Genomic DNA, 24,265 nt, shown 5'->3' with positions numbered 1-24,265 from the left:
CATTTCTGATTCTGTTTTGAAAGGCTAATGTTAACTGGTCACTAAATGTTTTATGCAGTGGCAGGGATCAAAGTCAGCACCTCTCAGGTGAAATGAACCTCAAAGCCTCTAGAGCTTCCTGGACATTGGTTTTCTTAGGAGCCACATGTTTTAAAATCCATTTATCTAGAAAACCCCAGTGAGATCTTTGAACCTAAATGACTTGAAATAAGAATGAGGGGTATTTTAAAAATCCAAAAACATTCTAAAGAAGGAATAGTCAATCATTCAGATGGAAAGAGTATCCGTATCTTACACTGTGATGCCTAATATTAGGAACCGCTACCATTCTGCTATGCAAATAAATGCAAACATTTAGCTATGCGAGCTCGACTGTGCATTGTAACGTTCTGAAAGGTGCCTGACCTCAAAGACAAGTGCATGAATCATTCTCAGATCAGCAGACTTTAGCATAAACTGCATAAACAGAATAGAATAAGCATACTTCTATGGCCAGTTTTATGTTTCAAGTAACCTATTCTACTAGAGCATCAGTTGGAATGGAATATAGCTAAACAAATGCATCAGTCCTAATTTAATGGCACAAAGAAGTTCTGAGATGTATCCAAATAGATTTGGATCATTCACTTTGAAGCATTCAGTGTAGAGTAGACAATCTCAAGCTGTTGCGATGTGCTGCAAAGTGACAATGGTCACACCTGGTGTAGGCACAGTGCAGTTTTGTTCAACAAGAAACTGCGAGTGAAGCATTTTTAAAAACACTTTTTAGAAAACAGAAGTGTTTCTGGCGGAGCACGTCACTTACCATCATTAGCTACATTCTTTCATGATTGTTACTCGTAGAATACATGCGTATTTGCAAACAGAACCAACTTTACCTCAACACATTAAAATTGTCACTATGTTGACTCATTATTGTTCCCATCATATAGCCATGCCCAGTTCGGTCAAGTCCTATTCCTGCCTAAATCATCAATTATAAATGCAAAAATTCTGTATTATTCAGAGCTACCAGCAAAATTGTTGTTCTCAGGCAGTTCTGGCAGGACATGCACTGAGGGAAAAGAGGGGGGGAGTGGGGGTTGGGGATGCACACGTCACAGAACAAAAACTGGGACATGCTTGAGAGTGAGCAAAAAAGCTCCTGCGTTGAGATGCCCCAAATCCTGCTAGTCCCATCCACCTCAGGACACACAGACCCGTAAACTCGTCTTAGCCTTCTCTCAATGGGCCGAGCTACACTTCCACCTTGTATCTGCAGTCTCCACTGCCTCTCCATCACCTTACTTCTTCATTACTTAATTCTTTCTCCATTCCCACCTTGACTTCCGGTTTTCTTTAAGCTGTGGAATTTTTTTTATTGTTTTATATACGTTTCATCTGTTTCCAACTTTAAATCCCAACATAGTTCCTTGGAGCACACACAAAGACATACAGACCTAAAAACTGTTCCCGTTATCTTTGGGGTTCTTTGATAAAGCCTGGGGTGTAGACTTATTAATGACGCACTCGTTTTATATTTAGCGCATACAGTGTCAGACTTCTGCATTATATATGCTTGTGCACCACATACACATAAAGAGTCTTCCATTTTGATTTAAAACAAACTTTGCTAGATATGAATAAAATAAGATAAATGCACCACAATTCCTCATTCTTCAAGATGATGTTATACTTTATAGCAAAAAAAAAAAAATTTGTAGGCTGAATTACCTGAAAAGTATAAATACGGTGGCTGTGTGGTGCTATCAAAACATTAGTCTGTTTGTTTGCAGGTGAAGTGTCCATAAACAGTTTGATCTATCTAAATTATATTATATAATATATTTGTGACAGTAGCACAGAAATTGCATATACAGGTGCTGGTCATATAATTAGAATATTATCAAAAAGTTGATTTATTTCACTAATTCAATTCAAAAAGTGAAAGTTGTATATTATATTCATTCATCACACACAGACTGATTTTAAATGTTTATTTCTTTTAGTTTTGATAATTATAACTGACAACTAAGGAAAATCCCAAATTCAGTATCTCAGAAAATATGAATATTACTTAAAGGTCCCATGGCATGAAATTTTCATTTTATGAGGGTTTTCAACATTAATATGAGTTCCCCTAGCCTGAATATTGTCCCCAAAGATGCTAGAAATTTCGATTGGTGTAAACCGAGTTCTGGCTGTCTTTCTCTGCCTTTGACACGCCTCTTGAAACAGAGCATTCAAGCCATAGTGCTGATATCAGGAAAGAAAAATGTATTTTATTTCTAAATTATGACATTTTATGATGTAAAACAATCACACTAACAATATAAGTACACCTCAGGAAACATTATAAAATAATACAAAAAATAAATCCACGCAATGTGACCTTTAAGACCAATACAAAGATAGGATTTTTAAAAATCTTGGCCAACTGAAAAGTATGAACATGAAAAGTATGAGCATGTACAGCACTCAAAACTTAGTTGGGGCTCCTTTTCCCTAAATTACTGCAGCAATGTGGCGTGGCATGGAGTCGATCAGTCTGGTGAGAGCCCAGGTTGCTCTGATAATGGCCTTCAGCGCTTCTGCATTGTTGGGTCTGGCATATCACATCTTCCTCTTCACAATAGGTCAGGTTAAGGTCAGGTGAGGTTGCTGGCCAATTAAGAACAGGGATACCGTGGTCCTTAAACCAGGTAATGGTTGCTTTGTGCAGGTGCCAAACCCTGTTAGAAAAAATAATCTGCATCTCCATAAAGTTGGTCAGCAACAGGAAGCATGAAGTGCTCTAAAACTTCCTGGTATATGGCTGCGTTGACCTTGGACATAAAAAAAAATAGTGGACCAACACCAACAGATGACATGGCACCCCAAACCATCACTGACTCTGGACCTAGCAATGTGGATTGTGTGCCTCTCCTCGCTTCCGCCAGACTCTGAAATTTACTTTCATCAGAGAATATTGGACCACTCAGCAGTGTCTTTTGTCTTTAGCCCAGGTGAGCCGCTTCTGACGCTGTATGTTGTTAAAAAGTGGCTTGACAAAAGGAATGCGACAGCTGAAACCTATGTCTTGCGTGCATCTGTGCGTAGTGGTTCTAGAAGCACTGACTCTAGCTGCAGTCCACTCTTTGTGAATCTCCACCATATTTTTGAATGGGTTTTGTTTCACAATCCTCTTTAGGGTGAGGTAGTACCACATCTTTTCCTTCACTTTGCCTCTCTATTAATTCGCTTGGACACAAAGCTCTATGAACAGCCAGCCTCTTTTGCAATGACCTTTTGTGTCTTGCCCTCCTTGTGTAAGGTGTCAATGGTCGTCTCATGGACAACTGTCAAGTCAGCATTCTTCCCCATGATTGTGTAGCCTACAGAACTAGACTGAGAGACAAATGAAAGGCCTTTGCAGTTGTTTTGAGTTAATTAGCTGATTAGAGTGTGACACCAGGTGTCTTCAATACTGAACCTTTTCACAATATTCTAATTTTCTGAGATACTGAATTTGGGACTTTCCTTAGTTGTCAGTTATAATCATCAAAATTAAAATAAATAAACATTTAAAATATATCAGTCTGTGTGTAATGAATGAATATAATATACAAGTTTCACTTTTTGAATGGAATTAGTAAGATAAATCAACAATTTGATGATATTCTAATTATATGACCAGCACCTGTAATTAAGATCCACTAGCTCCAGATGACACATTCAGACTGAGACTTTATGATTTAAAAGAAGCCTCTTATTTTCAACAAGATTGCATTTATTTAACTAAAAATACAGACAACATTATTATTGTCTAATATTATTCAAATGGCCATTTTAATATATTTTAAAGATTTTTTTCTCTGTGATAGCAAAGTTGAATTTTCAACATCATTCTTCAGTGTCACATGATCGTTCAGAAATCCTTCTAATATGCTGATTTAGTGTTAAAGAAACATTAACATCAATGTTGAAAACAGTGCTGCTTAATATTTTTGTGGAAACCATGATTTTAAATAAATTCAGAGGTATTATTTATTTGAAAAAAATCTTTTGTAACATTATAAATGTATTTACTGTGACTGTTGATCTATTTAATGGAGCCGTGGTGGGAAAGAAAAAATAATAATAGTGTAATAATAATAGTGCAATAATAGCACTGTAATAATAGTACAGGTAATATGCTAAAAACACTCTCAGAGATGTTGCATCTCTTAATTCATCCATATTTTATATTTTAGCACTGTTGCTAAATATGTGTGAAGCACTATTGCATATATATATATATATATATATATATATATATATATATATATATATATATATATATATATATATATATATATATATATATATATATATATATATATATATATATATATATATATATATATATTAGCAATAGTGCTTCACACATATTTACACACACACACATACATACACACACACACATATATATATACATATATATATATATATATAAATAAATATGTATATATATATATATATATATATATATATATATATATATATATATATATATATATATATATATATATATATAAGCAATAGTATATACTCTAGATTTATTTATTTATAAATATATTTAAATGTATACTAGCCAGCCTCACTGTCAGTCAACTAGTTGACTCCTCCCTATACCTCTTTTTTTTGCCTTTCTCCCCCCTTCCTCACCCCTCTTCAACTCCTAGTTACTCTGTCTGAAGCCCAGCCAGTGCCTTGGTGTGTGTGTGTGTGTGTGTGTGTGTGTGTGTGGCAAGCAGCTTCATTGAAAGAGCACTGTGGCCCCTTGTCTTGTCAGCTCCGGTTAAGAGCCGGACTGGTGGAGGCTCAGCTGTTTTCTGGCGGGATTAGTCCAGTTCAGCACACAGCGCTGTTTCCCAAAGACTTGCCAGCCCTGGCGCAAGGACAAGATGGGAGTGGGGGCGGGGTGGGTGTGGGTGTGCACTGCTCTTCCAGGCACACAAAATGCCTCGACTCTACAGGGACACACAGGTCGAGGAGCTTTCATGGCATGGACATTACTGTGAGATGTTAACAGAATGGAGTGACTGACACAATGTGCTCAGGAGGCCCAGGGGAGAAAAGGGAATCTGCTCCTGGAGGCATTTGTGACTACAGAAGAATCTGTATGTACATGCAAAAGCTGTTATTCAGATGATATTCATTGAACAAATAACAAAATTACATCACGTCAGTAAAATCAGGGCCCATAAGGAAAAAAACCTTACAGCAGTTAGACCCAAAAAAAGTGTGCACAGGTGACAGGACCATGATTACCCCCCTAAAGAACCTCCACTAGAGATTCTGATTGAAATTACACACGAGGGAACTCAGATTAGATGATTAAATCAGTCTAAAAAACTGTGAGTCTGCATGAAATAAAAACTCATTACCAAATGTAATGTTAATTTAAAATCTTATAACTCGAAATCTTATAACGCAGATTCTCATGTTCGCCATTTTGTTGCCTTCCTTTCAGTCACAAGAGCTGTCAAAAGACAAAGACGTAAAGTGAAAATCTGAAGCATTCTCACTTCTACCTGGAGCCTCCCAGTGTGATCTGACAACTGATACAATAACACAAGTATGTCGGTCTGAATGATCTATTTGTAATTTCATGCAAATGCTTTAGTGTGACTGAATTGTCTGCGAGAAAGTGCATAAAGACTGTTCACAGTGATTTTTGTGCCTGGTTAGGCCATGGTATAAGATAAAAAACATTTTGTACTTGTCATATTTTTCCTTGAAGTTTATACTCTCTTTGTAGGATTTAGGAAAGCTTTAACAGTGATGCAGCGCAGAAATCTCATCCGAGCTCCTAACTCAAAGACATTTTTTGCCTCCTGCAGAACACACTCGTGTTTGAGGTGAAGCCAGCTGATATATCACAAGCAAATGGTGAAGAGAGTTTGCATTTATCCTTAATAGGAAAAGCCTCTCTTAACCATCGTAATTCTTCTGAAAGACACAAACATACACACTATATCACATTCATAAACAGCCAGAGTGAGACTCGGCAGAACAGCACTAGGGCCAGTCACTATCTTTAAAACTGTAAGCTGAGTTGCCCGCTAATGGCTTGTTTATCCCTGATCCATCCACTATGAACCAATGCAGACGTTGTGTACTGCTCATGACGCTCTATAGAGTTCATACTTCAGATATACTCTGTTGCACTATTCTCTGACATGACAGGCGAATATCAGCAGAACCAGCATGAAACAGACGCCAAACCCTACTGAGGTAAAAAAATAAAAATTATATAATATATATAATTTAAATAGTAAAATAACTTTACCCTTAAACTTACCCACACCACACCTGTCCCTAACTTTACCCTTAAACTTACCCACACCACACCTCTCCCTAACTTTACCCTTAAACTTACCAACACACCACACCTGTCCCTAACTTTACCCTTAAACTTACCCACACACCACACCTGTCTCTAACTTTACCCTTAAACTTACCCACACACCACACCTGTCTCTAACTTTACCCTTAAACTTACCCACACACCACACCTGTCCCTAACTTTACCCTTAAACTTACCCACACCACACCTGTCCCTAACTTTACCCTTAAACTTACCCACACACTACACCTGTCCCTAACCCTACCCTTAAACTTACCCACACACTACACCTGTCCCTAACTCTACCCATATCCACGTCAATATCAGCAAAGATGTTTTGCAATACAATTTGAACACAGTAAGTACATTGTACTTATTTTTTGATTTTAACAATTGTAAAAAAGTATTTAAATCGCATTTGATTATTTAATCTCATTATTTGTAACTTGATGGATATCAGTGCAAAAAATAAAGCTTCAAAATATATAATACTAAAACAAAAGACTCAAACTTATATTATAAAATGGACAGTTTTGACTAAAAATATGGTTGGAAAAGGGGCTATTCTGCAAGATCTACAGTACTATTCAAATGCATGATGGCTTTTTTAGGAAAGTAGATCAAGAGTGTAAAGCATCATCACTGATCTCTCGACCAAACAAGGTGAGCTTAAGAGTAAATGATGTTCCACAGTGTGACCACAGGAAACCAGGCAATCACAGAGGCCTGGCTGCAATATAATGTACTATTTCTCTTCCAATTTTCCACTGGGTCCTTTCTCGCATCTCCAGTAATCTCACCCCCAAGGGCCATCAAGATCTGGCAAAATCTGTCAATTTTGAGGCTAAGTGCAGGAAATCATTGCTCCATTTGTAATTCGGAGGCTTGGTGCTGTTCTTAAACAGCATCGCTGCAGGTGCTGGTGCTGTTACATTACCAGAAGCGTCAAATCCCAACCTCCCAGTCCTGTTCCATTTTATTAATGGTGCTGGTAGTTCTACCAGTCGCCAATTATATCTAAATCCAGAGCACTACAAACACTCATTGCTCTCCAGCTTCAGAACTGTGCTTGTTTAATCTGACTGGGGTTGAGAAGGCTTTAACAAATGGGGAGGGACTGAAGGAAGGGGTTGTGAACCTGTTTTTAGCCTGAATGTCCATTTTGGACATGCCGTTCGTGGGACGGGTCATATGATGCGAAGGAGTCATTCTTGGTAACAAAGGCAAAGATGTCTCTGAGGGTGCTATGAGGAGAAATTCTGAAAAACAAGTCAAAGCGAATTCAGATCAAAACCAAAAGCCCCGAAGCCCTGGTTGTTACAGGATGAGTGCACAGGCATTTCTGAATGAGGCCAGAACTGGAAAATACTGCCATGTCAATTAGGTTGAAATTCACACACGCATGTGGAGTGTTACTGGGCCAAGTGTATCGGTTTTCTACTGTACATCTGAAACCCATTCTGCTGCCTTGAACATAGAGTAGCTGGATTTAAAAGCTCTTTTGAGGCCTTATATAAGACCCATATACATGAGAACCCAAAGCTATATTCTTTTTAAGTAATGATGATGGACAAATTGCTTCCCTATTTTGTTCTCTGCCAATTTATTGATTAGGATCATTAATTGGCTTGAAGATCTATTGTAGTAATGTCATTATCAGGGTGCCGATCAATTGCGGATTGTTAGCCATGTGACTAAAGCCAGTTTGAATGGCATTCATGTTTAAATCAGCAATGTGTAAAAACTAAGTCAACACCAACAAGCCAGATTTGTGCCTCCGTTAAACAAAATTAGACATTCCTGTTATCCTTGGCGAGCTTTGTGGGTTGGGTTCAAGGCCACCAATTGATTGTATATTACAAATTTATGCACTCATTCTTCCATTTGTGTCGTTTTTAAGAACACTTTCCAGGATCATTTAGTTGAATACAGTGTTACTGAAACTTAACAGTGGTGGACAGTGAAATTTGGTTCTGGCTTGGCCAATAAGAAAAGTAATTGTATATAATAACAAAAAACAAGAACAACAAACACCAGGAGCTCTTTATCTCTCGTGCAAACATAAATTGGTTGTCTTCACTGTTTTCCAGAGGCGTATAACAACGTGGGTGTCATGATGGGCATGTAAATATTAATATATATATATATATATATATATATATATATATATATATATATATATATATATATATATATATATATATATATATATATATATATATATATATATATATATATATATATAAATGTGTTGGTCATACTTCCAACAAAGCCATTATTTCTTTGAAACTGCCCAAAGGCTAAAAGCAACAGAAACCACAAGGAAAACCATCAGTGTTATGGAAATAATAATGAATAGGACAAATATTTAATTTTACACTGATGGTGATCCTGTAACTATGTTAAAATAAGAAAATGTACTGGCCATAAATATTTCATGCAAGCCATGAAACAGTGTACTTCAAGGCTCCAGACAGCAACAAAATGGTTACGTTTTGCAAATTTTTTCCCTGCCCGTGTGACAAAACGTTGCTAGAGGTCGCATTCGCAACACAACTTAAGCTACTGCTACTGTCAGCATAAGTTACTGTCAAATGTGCATTTATGAGACAAAACATGTAATATTGAGTTATTTCCCCCACCAAATCAGGTGCTGCATCACCTTCCATAGAACTGCCACTGTTCTGAAATGTTAGCCCTAATACTGCAATATTTTTATAAAAAACTAAAAAAGGATTTATTGGATTATTCATTCCACACAACTACCACTTTGTCATTACAAAAAGTTCATAAAGTGATAGAAAAAATTATCCATAGCAGTTTAATCAATTTTCTAACACTATCGCTTTAAATGATGAACAGATCTAAACCTCAATTCATATGGATTAGTTTTACGATCTCTTCATGAACTTTTTGAAGTGTCAAAGTGATAGTTGTGTGGACTGTCAGTGGAGAGACAGAAAGCTCTCAGATTACTATTAAAATAAATTCATGTGTGCATCAAAGATGAACGAAAGTCTTACAGGGTTGGAACGACATGAGGGTTAAATGACGACAAGTTTCATTTCTGAGTCAACTAAACCCTTTAATATTTGACACTTTCTTCAAACTTTGCAGCAAAAATTCTCTTCTTAATATCTCATATCATGGCAGAGTTTAAAAATGATGACTAATACCAATATTAAAGATGTGTTAGACTCCATACATCCACCACTATGAAGCTTAAATGAATTGAGTGTAACCTTTGCAACTGCTGAGAGCCATTATATTTCTTCATGACTGCATTAACCATTTTACACTGATCGCCGACTGACTAGACTCACTATGAGGGAATATACCAGCGACTCCATAAAGAAACATTTGTAGTGATTCAGATATTCTAAGGAGCTACAATAAACTCATTTATCCACTTTCTCTTTTCCCATGATGTCAAACAGCTTGTAAGTAAAGCTCTGATGTTATAACAGTACTCAAGGGCAAACATCCAGCCAGTCACAATCACACTCTCACATGTGCACTCTCATGCCTATACACTCACGTACACAAAGACTGATGTGTCTTGTAATAAGAGCTGGGCATATGCTGAAGACGTGGCCGGCTCGCTAGCCCACTAACAGGGACCATCTGGCTGAGGTGATATTTGTTCCTGATCGCTTTATTTTTGGCCCGCCAATTAAAAACGAGCAGCAAAGATGTGCTAGATAGTGACAGCAGCACAGTTTGGGAAAGGGCAGCACTGTGGAGACACATCCATCACACCCCACCTCAATGATAGGCTTTTAGAACTTTGCCAACACATTTTACTGGAGAAAGTAAAACTCAGATCACTAATGTTGAGCTGATTGCACAAATTACCTCGCTTGAACCAGCTAAAACATGGACTTCATATTCAGCTCAGAAGCATCACACCCATTCAAACACCAACCTTGAGCTGTGGGTTTTGAATATGATTTCTAAAAAGTATTATAAAAGTAGTGCCTTTGATAGTTCAAAATAATAATTTGGGATTTTAAGGGGGGGGGGGTCATGCATACTGAGCTTTTTACACTGTTAAATACTAAACATGGACAACGTTTCAAAAAAATAAGTTGGACGTTTGATGGAGTATTTCTGTGTCAAAAATACTGCTTCTGGTTTCTCACTAGTCTCTGAAAGTTTTTTATTTTTTGAGTATGGGTCTGTGTGACGTCAAATGGGGTGGAATTTCCTTGTACGGGCCGTGCGGGATCTTCTCCCGGAAGGGCGCTCTCGCAACCAGAGTGAGAGCGCAAATGCACGCCCATTAACGCGCTTTGCTCGGAAAGGCCGGCTGCACTGCAGTCACAAGACTTCACCAAATCAACGTCACCAAAAATTGTGTTTTTGATGGAGCGGTTCCAAAGATAAAGGGTCACGGTCGTGCATTGGAAGTAGAGGATGGATACCCGACCCGAGCCCGACGGGTTCCGACGGTATCCGACGGGTCGGGCCGGGTTCGGACAGATATTTAGAAATGACGTTCGGGTTCAGGTCGGGCTCGGTCACGTCAGCGCGATAAGGCATTGAACCTTTCAAATTTAAAACTGCTTATTATGCAAGTAGCCAATGGGCCTGTTGAACTTGATGCAATGGTTTGTTTTTGTGATAAAAATAAATGTAAAATATTACCCTAACATCCGACTTCCTGCATGCGCCGTGACAACAACGCGCAACACGTGCGTGCATATTGCCCGCGGCATCCTTGTCATTCCAGTGAGCGCAACTTCAGCGCTGCTGGCAGCAGGACAGCCTCGAAGCCATCCACAGTTGATGCAATCCTTTTTCTGCATAAAACCTCGATTAGCCTAAACTTTGATGGATAGATTATGTAAATAGATCCTATGTTGCAGTTTAGGAACCATACAGTTTGAAAAAATTAGTAAGATGACTTTCATTTCAATAAGCATTTCAATTGTGTTACGTTAATGTTTTGTTCTGTTAGCTTGGGCCATTTTTAGCAGACCTTTGTTCATTTAATTTCAGTTGGCTATTTGATTGGGCTCTGTGTAAGGTTTGATGCCCCATGCACGTGCTGATGCGCTCGTCCGTAAACATTTCAGAATGCTTTCCACACAAATAAACATACATGGCATTAGTATATGAGGAAAAAAAATAGATTTTAACTGTCGGGCTCGGACACATATTTTAATGCCTGTCGGGCTCGGGTCGGGTTCGGTTACTGCTCTGTCGGACACGGGCAGAGCAGAAAAATGCGGCCCGATCCGCACTCTAATCGGAAGCAGGCGGTGAGTAAAACTGCTTCAAGCGTCTATGTTGTTTGCTGTCGTCGCAAACACATCAGTAAACAACATGATCGTGTATAGTTAATTTATCAATGGAGAATGTGATGTATGGTGTGTTTAAATACATTTGTTTAGCTGACCCCTATACGTTGAACTAAATGAATTATTTCATATTAAACCTAGGCGCCGTTCACACAAAGCGCTCTTCTTCATTCAAATGCTCTAGTATTCCATTGTAGACACTAGTCTCACGTGCAAAACCGTCATGCTTGCTACTGCTAACGTTTAGTCTCATACAATGGACCATTGTATGTTAGTCTATAAACTGAATCATGTCCTCATAAACCATAAGTAAACACACAAATGTTGCCAAGCCGCTAAGCATACAGTTACAGTACATACCAAATAGAGACGTCCTGCTGTTGCCCCTGTTTAATTTTAGCCTCCGGATCTGATTCTGGATGATATATTTATGGTTAATTTAGGATAACGTTTTCTTTTCCACTTTCTATGGATGTCACATCTTTCAGATGCTCTCAACGCACTAGCTGCGTGCGCTCGTGATTTTTTAGCTCCACCCACACGATACGCCTCCAGCCGCTCGTTTTTTTTCCGGAAAGACTCTGTACAGCGTATCTTTCTTTTAAAAAAATAATAAAACTAAAGACTTTTCAGGGATATGAGGGATGCAATACTACTCTATAGGTACTCGAGATTGATATGAGTGACTGTGAGTGTTTGAGTGTTCAACCCCCCCTATAATGAAGAAAAAAAAAAACTCAAGATAAAGATACACTATAAAACTATTGAGATTAAGTAAAATAATAAAATAAAATAAAGTAAAATATAAATTTAGAGAAAAGTGGACCGGCCCAGTTGAGAGAGTAAGGAGAGTTATTCAGTGATTTATCAAAGTGTGTATTATCATTATCTTTATTATTTGATTTGATTATTTTTTATTAAAGTTAAGCTCAAACTAACTGTAGGGTATGTAAATATTTTAGGATTGTAAAGGGGTCCTTTGTTCGGAAACAATCGCGATACCAAATGTACAGCCCGGGAAACACATGTAGGTTCTCTGGTGTAAAGATTCACTGAGGTAAATTGATTAACCCAATACGTAATTAAAATGCGTTAGAAATAATTATATTTGGGATCTGTGTAGCTGAGCTGTAAGGCTGGGGAGAAGGGACCCAGACATCCTTTTACTGAATCCAAGCACCAGAGACATGACATAAAAGAGTCTCAATTAAAATGGAGGCTGCAGTGTAATCTGCTGGGATAGATATCTGTTAATAAATCTGCAGGGCTGTCTTTCTGCCTCACGCAAAATTAATTTACACATTCTATAAATACGCCTAACCTTCCCCTCTGATTTTTACCGATGGTACAGGCTGTCTGCAAACCAAACAACTTCAGAAGGATTGTACCAAAATACAGGGTGACCTGGACCAAAAAAAGGCATTTCATTCACACTCACAATGTTTAAATGTTCATTTATACATCCATTTTAAGAAACTAAATTAAAAGCACTGCACAACATTTTAGAAAGAAACAAATGGAGGTCAGGATATGGGTCTCTCATGCAGCACCAAAATAGTGTGTAGGGGAGCGCGTGGCACAACCTAAAGCAGGGTTAGTTGTTACACGCATGGTTTAACACTTTCCACACATGCCAGGATGATGACACTTTGTGTATTTACTAGTTGCCCTATCAACACTATATAGAGGAAAAATAGCACCAAAATTAAGTAATCTTTGGATGATATCAATAAACATTTATTTTACCATAGCAAAAGTTTAAAAAAAATCTTAAGTTTATTTTTTGTGTTTATTTAAAATAAGACACATTTGATATTATTTGAATCTTATATCTGTTATTTAACAGTTGAGATCATTCTTTAATGCTGATCTATCAGCAGATGACGTCGCGAGCCGCAGTTTAAATCCCAGTCGCGCGGGTGGGGTGCGTTGTTACACTGTGTTACAATGAGCCCTTATTAAAACTATTATATTCTATACTTTTATGAATTCTTTTGAGAAACCATGAGGGTAAAGGGTAAATAAGGACCGAGTCAATGTTCAGAAATTATTATTCATTATTATTCTGTTTTTAACTATTCTATATAGCTGTATAAGTCATGTGTTTGTTGTCAAAATCAAAAATGTATTTTATTGGCAAAATATTTTAGTTTGTTTTGTAATTTTTTTTATTATCTGAAAACATTTTAAGCTGTCATTTGCTCATGTTACAATGTGCCCCCTCACTTTTCACTTACATTCTTTTGGGGTAAATCAAGAAAAAAGTATACACTGTATTAATGAAACAAAACCACATAATTGTACTATAAATGTGTGTAATTAATTTGGGAAAGAATAAATACTCTAAACCCCAAGAGGATTTACACAAACTGAGAAAGCGCTAGGTTGTGCCCTGCTCTCCCCTACGTCAAACTGAGATGGGTTTTTTTTCCTCCTGGAACATCTCCTCTTAAAGTCACCATAGCCCCTTTTACACTGCGATTCCGGCAAATACACGGATAATGCGACTCTGCATTTGTTCCCGGGCCGCTAGATTTTGTCCATTCACACCGCCAGCAAAATACCGTAATATGTAAACTTTCACACACAACCCGTAACGGTCCCGGGTCGAGTTGACACGTGACATCCTGATGTGACGTAGTGTTGTCAAAAATATCGATATTTCGATATATATCGATACTGGAATATCTGAAACGATACGATTCTCAGTTTTTACAGTATCGATATCAGCTGCGCTCTCCTCTCTGACCGTCAGTGAGTTGACACCTGGTTGACACACACCGGCATATTCTCCCTCAGCCCGGTTAACCTCTGAGCACGGCGAAGCGGGCGAACGCGCGTTCTGCTGGACTTTTTCCTCATGACAGTGTGTTAGTGTGTTGACACACACCGGCATATTCTCCCTCAGCCCGGTTAACCTCTGAGCACGGCGAAGCGGGCGAACGCGCGTTCTGCTGGACTTTTTCCTCATGACAGTGTGTTAGTGTTAGTGTGTGATCGGTCTGAATTTCGCGCGGTATTGCACATAAATTAATTCTACTAATCCCCACAGATTTCGTGCTCCACATCTGAAGCGCACACACACATAGCCTACCGTAATAAAGCCGCCTCTGACATGATACAAGTGCAAACATTTGCTTCCTTTTCCAGCTTATTATTGGTCAAATACACTCAAAGAATTATCTGTGCACATCTGGAAGAGTATTAACGTAAACACAGTCGCAAACAGTTCAGGAAGAACGAGTAACAGGAACAGTATTTAGGATCCATGCGTCTGTTAGTCTTAAAGGGACCGCAGTCATTTGTTATTCAAACTACAAAAAGACAAACGATCAACTGCTCTTGACTGATCAACTTGAGTAACTTTAATAGTTTCATCTGTACGCTATTGAATTTTTTTACAAAGAACATTATCCAATGTTGTTTTAAATGTAATTACTATGCATTTTTTTAATTCAGTTTCTTATCTGAATGTTAGACTTACCTGAAAAAATAAAGCAGTCTATTTAATTTGTATCTTCTATTCTATTGCATTTATTTGTGCTATTGTTTGTAATCTGTTTATTTGTTCTTATTTTATTACTGTTTACTCGTCTTTTTAAATTCAATTTACCATTCGAAATCAAGCTTTCTTGTGCTGTGTGTAAGCTATTGCAACACAATTACCCCATTGTAAAAAATACATTGAGATAGCAAAAATTTGTGAGATAATTTTAATAGTAATTGATCAATTAATCAATAATTGTTCAAATCAAAACGATGCCCAACCCTAAGGAACATGCTGGCCACATGAATTTTTAGTTAAAAATAACAATGAATAATAAGTTCTGTTGTCATATTAAGCATCTTATCTTATTTATTTATTTATTTTTTTACTGTGGTATCGATTTAGTATCGATATATCGATATTTTAGTCTGATATCGTATCGAAGTCATAATTTTGGTATCGTGACAACACTAATGTGACGTATAATGGCGAGCGATCTCAGCTTCAGCGCGGATAGTAAGGAGCTCCGAGGTCTCGACTTGTGTCCAGTTTGCGCACATTTCTGCTTGTTTAATTTTAGTTTCTTTTGTATACGAACACTCTCTGTGTTTAAAACACCGACTAGCTCTTCTGGCACTGCAGGTTTGTATTATTGAAAAAACAAGCTCTAGGAGTCGCATGATAACTACGCACACCGGATCGAACCCCACAATGTTACTAGGTCCCCGACCCGGGTTCAATTCGGTAATCAATTCCGGGACGTGGTTGCTTTCACACAGAAGACGACCCGGCAATGTTCTGGGAATATTGCGGGTCCGACGTGCAGTGTGAAAGGGGCTCATGAAACCAGTAGGAACAATTCTTGTTTTTATGGAAAATTACAGTACGTATTATAACAAAAAATGTCGTGCACATCATTATTTTTAAATCTTTAAATAAAATAACGTCCTCTCGCACATGCAGCTACATCCATTTGATTCTCCAACATGTTTTTGTGAGGACGGGAAAAGCTGTCACTCCTATGAGATTGCAGCGATACCAAACATGAACAATCTAGCAATTCCCGATAGACAAAATCAAGTCCCACCCAACATTTTTTCTTGTTCAAGAAGCCGCTTCACTCAAATATACAAGACTATTGCAACTTCCGTTCCATGCTGATTCACATAAAAGCAAAAGGACTGTCCCTTCTGCATATTTTTTATATTTTAGAGGTGTACTTCTCATCAATATATTTTATCATTACCAGGAGTTTTGCACATAAGTGGCAGATACACCATGTAGACAAAAATAAACCTCTAAATGACAATAACAGTTCTCAAAAACATTCATATGCAAAACTGAAATGCAGCACATTTAACCACATCATTTGCATGTTTGTTTTTTTTTTTTTGGGCACCGTATCACTATGAACATCTAAAGGGGCTTTACCTTGAAGTGCTATTTGTAAAGCTCTGCGTCATCAGCACTATTTGGATGTGACTATTCCCAGAGGTAAATTTGTGTTTCACAGAGGTGCTTTGTGAATTAGGATTGTCTGTCATTTGCAGTATATATTATTATTATTATTTATATTTTTCATCATCAAATCTCATAATGCCTGCTTCCAGATGATAAAAATCTCAGTATTAGTAGATTCAGTACAAACCAGTATGTGAAACAACAGCCTGTGTTAGAAACTGTAACTCAAATGTTGTTTAAAAATGAGCATTCTACATAAGGTATTTTTCCTTATTTGAATACATGTATATACACCAGATGTTTTTTCCAGGTCAGCCTTACATGAAGATTATTAGCTGATGATGAGGCTGTTCAGATGGATTTTCTCTGGGTAATGAGTGGGAGCTTGAGCACCGGTGGGGCGTTGCCGGGACTGCAGGGAATAATCTGCTGCCAGCACCCTCTCTTTCTTATTCCCCAACTGTTTTCCCTCTATGGCACACACACACACACGCGCTCACATACTCTACTTACACAATAAACAACTATGCACTGAGAATGCTTGCTCACAGATTTATACTAAATGGCGTAAATAATACAAGCAGCCTCGTAGAGGAAGACAGACTGGGTTGTATTACACATTCATTTCAGCAGAATATTTAAATGGAGACCTCTAAAGTCCAACATTCACATTTGTCTTTGGAAAAGAGAGAGCACATGCACTTTTCCAGCAGGTTGGGAAGATGGGTTAGCCTGACAAGCCAGACCCACATCAAGATGTTTGGTCTGGAAACTCACCATTGACAGCTCAATCTGAGGGGCGGGATAAACGGTTGTCTTTCAAACTCCCTCTGCACGCGATAGGATAACGCTACAACCAACCAGAGCAACGTGAAGCGAGCTTGTTGATAGATTAAACATTCGCCGTATCCGGTCGGCAAAACTCAGAACACATCTTCCCTTTTTAAGAATGACTTCAGTGCCGTTATTTGTTCTTTTCTCAGAGAAAATTCGCCGTTCGCCAGTTTGTGTTTACTAGAAGCACGCAAACGCAACTTGTCCCCCGTCATTATGGCCCCGCCCACCGACTCTATACATGTGATTGGCCCAACAAGAGTTTGGTGCTTACAGCTCAGAAGTGTATTGAGAGTTGCTAGACGACACTCACGGCAGATCAAATTTGCTGCCGCTAGGGTGCGTCTAGATTTCTAGGCTGAAGATGGGAAAAACACTAAGTGAAAATGCATCCATTTAAAGGAAGTGTATGTAAGATTGTGGCGAAAACTGGCTTTAACTGCGTTAAACTGCATCCGACCCATTTTCCAACATGGAGCACCAATTCAAAACCGACACCCGACCCGCACCCAAAAAAAATCAGTTTAGCATATAACATTATATAGGCCTAAACATTTATTGCCAGGTGGTACAAAAGTTATTACTGCACTGCAACACGTCTTTAAAATACTAACACATTTTCAAAGAGCCACGGCGACTCAGGAAGCTGTTCAAAATCCTGCCGCGCCACAGAGTGCCAATGTACTGATTTCACCCTGTGCTTTCACCCAGCTCTTCTGTCAGAAGTGGATTAACAAAGCTCAATGTGCGCGTCCGACGCTGAGCTTCCAGTCCGGTGTGCGACCCCCTTGAATCCTTGTGTGATTTTTTTTGACAGTGAATCCAGGGAGGACGCGTGGCGCCGCAAGCACAAATAACCTGATATTGTTTTGAAATTATTTTATTAACTTGAAATACAGTCAAGACATATATTTGTAGATGTGTTTCTAAAAATATGCATATATTTTTACGTTGACACGTGACTGTTTTAAACCCGTGTTAGACCCGGGTTTCCCCCTTGTTCGACACGACCTGCACCCGTATCCGACACAGTGTGATGTTTTTCATCCGTTTCAGCAAAATTTGCAGATTCAAACCCACGCAGGACTCTGGCAGAGCTTGCAACCCTGATGCCGAAACACTACTGACTTCATGAAGTGGAGGGTGGAGCTTCAGGCCAAACACAACATGACAACAACAACATCAGTTGAGGGCTGCAACAACATCTTTTAAAATGACAAAATCCTGGCCAGACTACTGTTGTCAGTGATATAAGTTTGTGAAATGAACATGATTTCTTAATGTCTAGAGACATATCAGGGCCATTTTATGATTAATTGAAATGCATTTCTTACATACAGTTCCTATAAGTGAAAAGCTCTGATTGGGGGATTTAATCGTGACATCTGGCAACCCAATGTATGAAAGCTTGTGGAAGCTTGTTAGCAATGCAAAAAAACAAGAAAGCCTTATAACACTTAATCAAGAGAGGCAGAAATCGTGATCATGATTAAAATACAATAAATCGTGCGGCCCTACACAAACTAAACACAAAGAAGGCCAGTTTGCCTAAAGTCATGCTGCAAAAAGCCACCTATGGGATTTCCATTAAGATTAAAGAAAAAACAAACCATCATTAGTGTCTCAATACTTTAAAAGCCACTATTTGTCGACATTCCCAGTGGCCACAGGCAGCAATTCATATGAGTGACTGCCTGCATCCAATCAGTTTGCCTGAAAGAACAGATTTTTCACACGCTGCAGCACTCCATCCATAAACTTATTGTATAACCCAGAAAATATATAATAATACAAGACTTAATATGCATTAAATGGATTCTGCATGCACATATTTATCGTTATAAGTGAATAAGTAATAGAAATGACCAGAGAGGAGAGCTCTCACCAGAGTGTCAGCACTAATGCAAGATAAATCGCTTTAAATTTAGAGCTTTTCACTTCCCTCTCTCCCTCAAAGTCGTTCCATGAGCAAACACTCCTAATTCTGACTGCAATCCTATTGCTCTGTTCTATTTTGGGCAGTTTTTAATAAATTTGCATGAGGTTAACACATAGTCTGGTGACACCAATTGGGTTTGTAGAGTTTTTCACTCGATTCGTCATGATGCTGCAGCCGAAGCAGAGGGCTTGAATGGCAAAGCCCATCTGTGTCCATCTGCGTGCCAGGCACTGGGCTCACGGCCCTTGCCCACCACAGACTGCCATTTATATTATCAGTCGTGGTTTGAAACCCTGGCAAGGTCACATGTTGGACCTTACAGAACCCATTCCACTCAGAGCGGCAGCCATTTTGCTGTATAGAGGACCATAGGCATGGCATCAGTGAGATCAACATGTGTTAAGCTGTGTGAGCTCTGAATCAAACTAAGATGAATGGACTTCCTGCCACAGGACTTAGCATCATCCACTATTACACTACACAGCAGTAGAGAAAAAGGTTCCTGGGTGGTTACCAGGACAGCTGCATGGATAGAGACATGACAAGAATGTACATGCAATATACAGAACATATAAAAATAGACAGCTGCTCCTGAAAATTGACTCCTGTAACAAATTATCACGAGAGTAGCATAACATATCTAGATACGGGCATCATTCGATGACGCTGACAAATGTGTGGTGAGCCCAGACAGGGTGTTTTGTAGAAAAGTGTGTATGGTTTTATAGAAAGGCATCAGGCAGATACCTGCTCTTTTATTTTGATACCATTATAGCATTTATTAATATTCTGAATTGGCTTTTATTTTAAGTTTTAGTCATTTTGTTATGTGCTTTTGTCATTTTTATTATAGGGTTAGACATTTAGAAAACTTATTTCAGGTAATTGCCAAGGCAACAGTTTTTCATCCATTTCAGGATTTTAATCTAATATTTATTTTATCTTGTGTATATGTATATTTACAGTTCTACCACACATACATTTAATTACATTTCTATAGACACTGAAACGTACAATATGTAAGCACTAAAATGTTATTTATTACGTATAAACAGCTTTACAGATGTACAAATGTATATGAATTACTAATTATGAATATTAAAATTGTGGCATTAATATTTTGATTCTATTGTATTTGTTTGTCATATCAAAGACTATGTTTTTCAGATACATTTATTAAACGCAGTTTACTCATCTACTTTTTGCACGCCTTCAGAGAGTGGATCAAATTTTTGCACGAAACAAATTATTGTGATCAAACTTTTTCTTTATAAATCTACATATTTTTAGAAATTGTTATGGGTAGGAGTGGGTAGGAGTGGGATTAGTGCCTCAAAACATATTTTAATGCTATATTGTTACTAAAACAAAAATCATTTTCCTACACATTTCTGTCCATTACGTTGTGTATGTATATTTATATATAAAACAGTAAAAAGGCAACAAAAAATGTATATCTATAATATTAAATATTCATATATATTTTACGTTTTCATACCTTTAAACGTGATAATGTTTATGTTTACTAGTTTTAGTTAACAACACTGATTATAAAATGGTTACAAAAATGTTTTGCTTAATATTAAAATTACTGTTAAACATAGACTGGTGTAATATTGATTATTTTATTATAATAAAATTGTGATTTTCCTTCATTATAATGATGTAATTGAACAATTACACTCTAAAAAGTGCTGGGTTAAAAACAACCCAAGTTGCGTTGAAAATGGACAAACCCAGAAATTGTGTAGTTTGAATGGGTCCATTTACAGGGTTCAAACAACCCAATTTCTGGGTTTGTCCATTTTCAACGCAACTTGGGTTGTTTTTAACCCAGCACTTTTTAGAGTGTAGTATAATAATTACAATACACTTAATAATAAAATTAAAAATACATCATATAATCAAATAATTAATTTATTTTAAATTACTTATCGAAAACATTACATGACAATTTTGCCCAATATTTCGGATTATCTTGACAACATGATAGCATCAAACTCAAACCCAAGTCTCTCTATATAGACCTTCTGAGTAGGCCATTCGCTGTGTTTTAGGACAGCGCTATAGTGTTGTACTCTTTGAGGGGTGTGGCCCACTTCTCATTCTGGTCACACATGCTGTGTGTATAGTCACATGAGATTGTTGCCTCTTTGGTGCTGGGCAGAGTGCATGATGAGTGACATTGCCCATGGACACAGACTTGTGGAATGCATTGAGAGAGGCGAAACAAGAGGTTGTCATGGCAACAGGGCCAGATTGGTGAGAGAGAAGAGGAGCTATTGGAAGGGAGATATGAAGGAAAGAGGGCTTTGCCTGTACATACAAAGACGGACAGACAGAGGTGAGAGAGAAAGATGAAAGCGGGAAGCTGAGAAGGTATAAAAGCAAGAAACAGAGACTGAGAGAGAAAGAAAGGCCAAACAGATCTATAGAGGCTAGGTTGTTCCAATAAAAGCTTCACACCTCAGATTAAAAATGTGTGAGCCAGCTGGCCTCCGGAGCCTGGAGGAACAGAGGCCTGAAGAGTTTGTGTTCGGATGTGTGTGAGTGATCTGTTCTCAGGAATAACGTATGCATAATGTATGCATTTCATTTAGTTATTTAGAGATTTACAATGAGGAAAGTGTCATATAGGATCCTTTCTCTAGCTTTGGTACACATATGGCATACTGTATACCTCACATATTCTGATTAATTCTTTCCCTTGGCAACAGACGGAGCTCAGCCCACATGGAATTGGTGCACAGAGGACTCGATCTATGCAGATTTCACTCAGGGCCGTATAGAGGAATGTTCTGGGTTCAGTACAAATTAAGCATACCTGACAGCTTTGGATTACAATAAAATGTACAGTACAGGCCAAAAGTTTGGACACAAGCCTGCATTTATTTGATCAAAAATACAGAAAATACAAAAAAACAATAAAATACTCTATTGTTGTTCTATGTAAGTTATAACGTTACACTAGTCTGACGTGCAAAGCCGTTTTGCTTGCTACTGCTAAGTTTTAGTCGCATACAATAGTCCATAAACTGAATCATGTCCTCATAAACTGCGAGTAAACACAAACGTTGACAGGCCACAAAATACAGTACATACCACAGAGACGGATGTCCTGTGTTGCTGTTTCTCCTGTTCAATTTATTTCTGCCTCCCAATGATTCTGGATCATTATCTATATTAGCTGAGCCATGAGTTTCTCCACGCTTGAGGACGTCACCGCTTTGTTCGCGATCGTCATTCTTTAGCTCCGCCCACACGATACGCCTCCGTTTTTTTCCGGAAAGACTCGGTACAGCCCATATTTCTTTTATAAATATAATAAAACTAAAGACTTTTTGGAGATATGAAGGATGCAATACTACTCTATAGGTACTCAAGATTGACATGAGATTGACTGAAACTGAGTGTTTCACCCCCCCTTTAAAGAAACTGTATGTAAGAAATGTATTTTAATTAATTAATCATAAAATGGCCAATATGTCACAAAATGTGATATGTCATAAAATGGCCCTGATATGTCACAAATCAAGTTAATTTCAAATACTTATATCACTGACAACAGTAGTCCGGCCAGAATATTGTCATTTAAAAGTTGTTGATGCAGCCCTCAACTTGATGTTGTCATGTTGTGTTTTGGCCTGAAGCTCCGCCCTCCACCAATCACGAAGTCAGTAGTATTTCGGCATTCAGGTTGCCAGCTCTGCATTAGTTACCACAGCTGCAGATACAAATGTTCCTGCAGAATATCTGGCAACCTCGAATCAGGGGGAGGGGGAGAGGGGATAGTGATTGCAGTAAAAGTTTTGGCCAGAACCGTACATACACTTCCTTTAATTAAAATTAAATATAAAATTGGCCCATTCACTTTCATTGTAATTTCCTGAAAAACCCAGAATAATCCCTTAACTTAATATTCCTTTATCTGTTTGAATCAGAATTATCCCAAATTGTGCCCCCCCCCCTCCCCTCCCAACAAAACAAAAAAAACAGCAGAAATGCTGAAAAGTCTAATTCCACGTAGTCGCACACACTTATACCCCATCTCTATCTAACTTCTCTTATTATAGACACATAGATCTGATGCCATTTGATTACAATACAATTGATGTCATTCCTTTTCTATGCCCTTCAAGGCCGGCTTCCTGAGATGTAACTCATCCTGTAAATGAAGATGCGTTCTATTTCTCACAAGAGAAAATATCTCAATCGATGGATGCTAGATATTTCAGATGACTTTTCCCTCTATGATGATAGCTTTGGTTTGATTAAAATGAAACATTGCTTGCAGCTAAAGGTCAATGAGTTCACTGACACTGGCATTATAGGGAGAGAGCTTTTGGGAAAGGGCACAATAGGATTATGAGTCTTATATTGTCACTGATAGAACGCATTAGCAGAGAAATCTTAAACTGAACCTTCCCATCAGCACCAAACCATTTTACTTATGTATTAGGTAGAGAGAAAAGATATCTGCTGTTGCTGGATCGACATTTACCACATCTGTTATTCTATAGATTAGATTACTGGTTGTGTCTTAATGCATCTTTTGTAGAACGATTGCTTCTTAAAGGAATAGTCCATGCTCGGTATAAGTTAATATCAATTGACAATTGTGGGCATAATGTTTTTACCACAAACAAGTTTTACTTGTCCCAAGCAAAAATATGGGTTAAAGTGAGCCACTAATCTATAAACATTATAATGCTCATTGTTTCAACAGTATAGCCAAAGATGCAAACAATGTGTTAAAATGACTGAAGTTTGAAAAAGAAAAAAACATACAAACCTGTATAAAACTATCCAATTTTACATCTTTGTTGCCATGATAACACAACACAATAAAACTGTAAAAATGATTTAAACTGCTCAACAGCTCAGATATAACA

General features: G+C 37.9%; 1 protein-coding gene across 3 annotated transcripts in view; it reads right to left on the bottom strand.

Moving 5' to 3' along the window:
* gnao1a (guanine nucleotide binding protein (G protein), alpha activating activity polypeptide O, a) overlaps positions 1 to 24,265 on the bottom strand; it is a 107,132-nt gene that overhangs the window by 56,286 nt on the left and 26,581 nt on the right. The window lies entirely within an intron of this gene.

This window comes from Pseudorasbora parva, chromosome 16 (genome assembly GCF_024679245.1).
Source record: "Pseudorasbora parva isolate DD20220531a chromosome 16, ASM2467924v1, whole genome shotgun sequence".
In the NCBI taxonomy this organism is placed as follows: domain Eukaryota; kingdom Metazoa; phylum Chordata; class Actinopteri; order Cypriniformes; family Gobionidae; genus Pseudorasbora; species Pseudorasbora parva.
The sequence above is the reverse complement of the archived record's forward strand: the minus strand, read 5'-3'. Positions and strand labels throughout refer to the sequence as shown.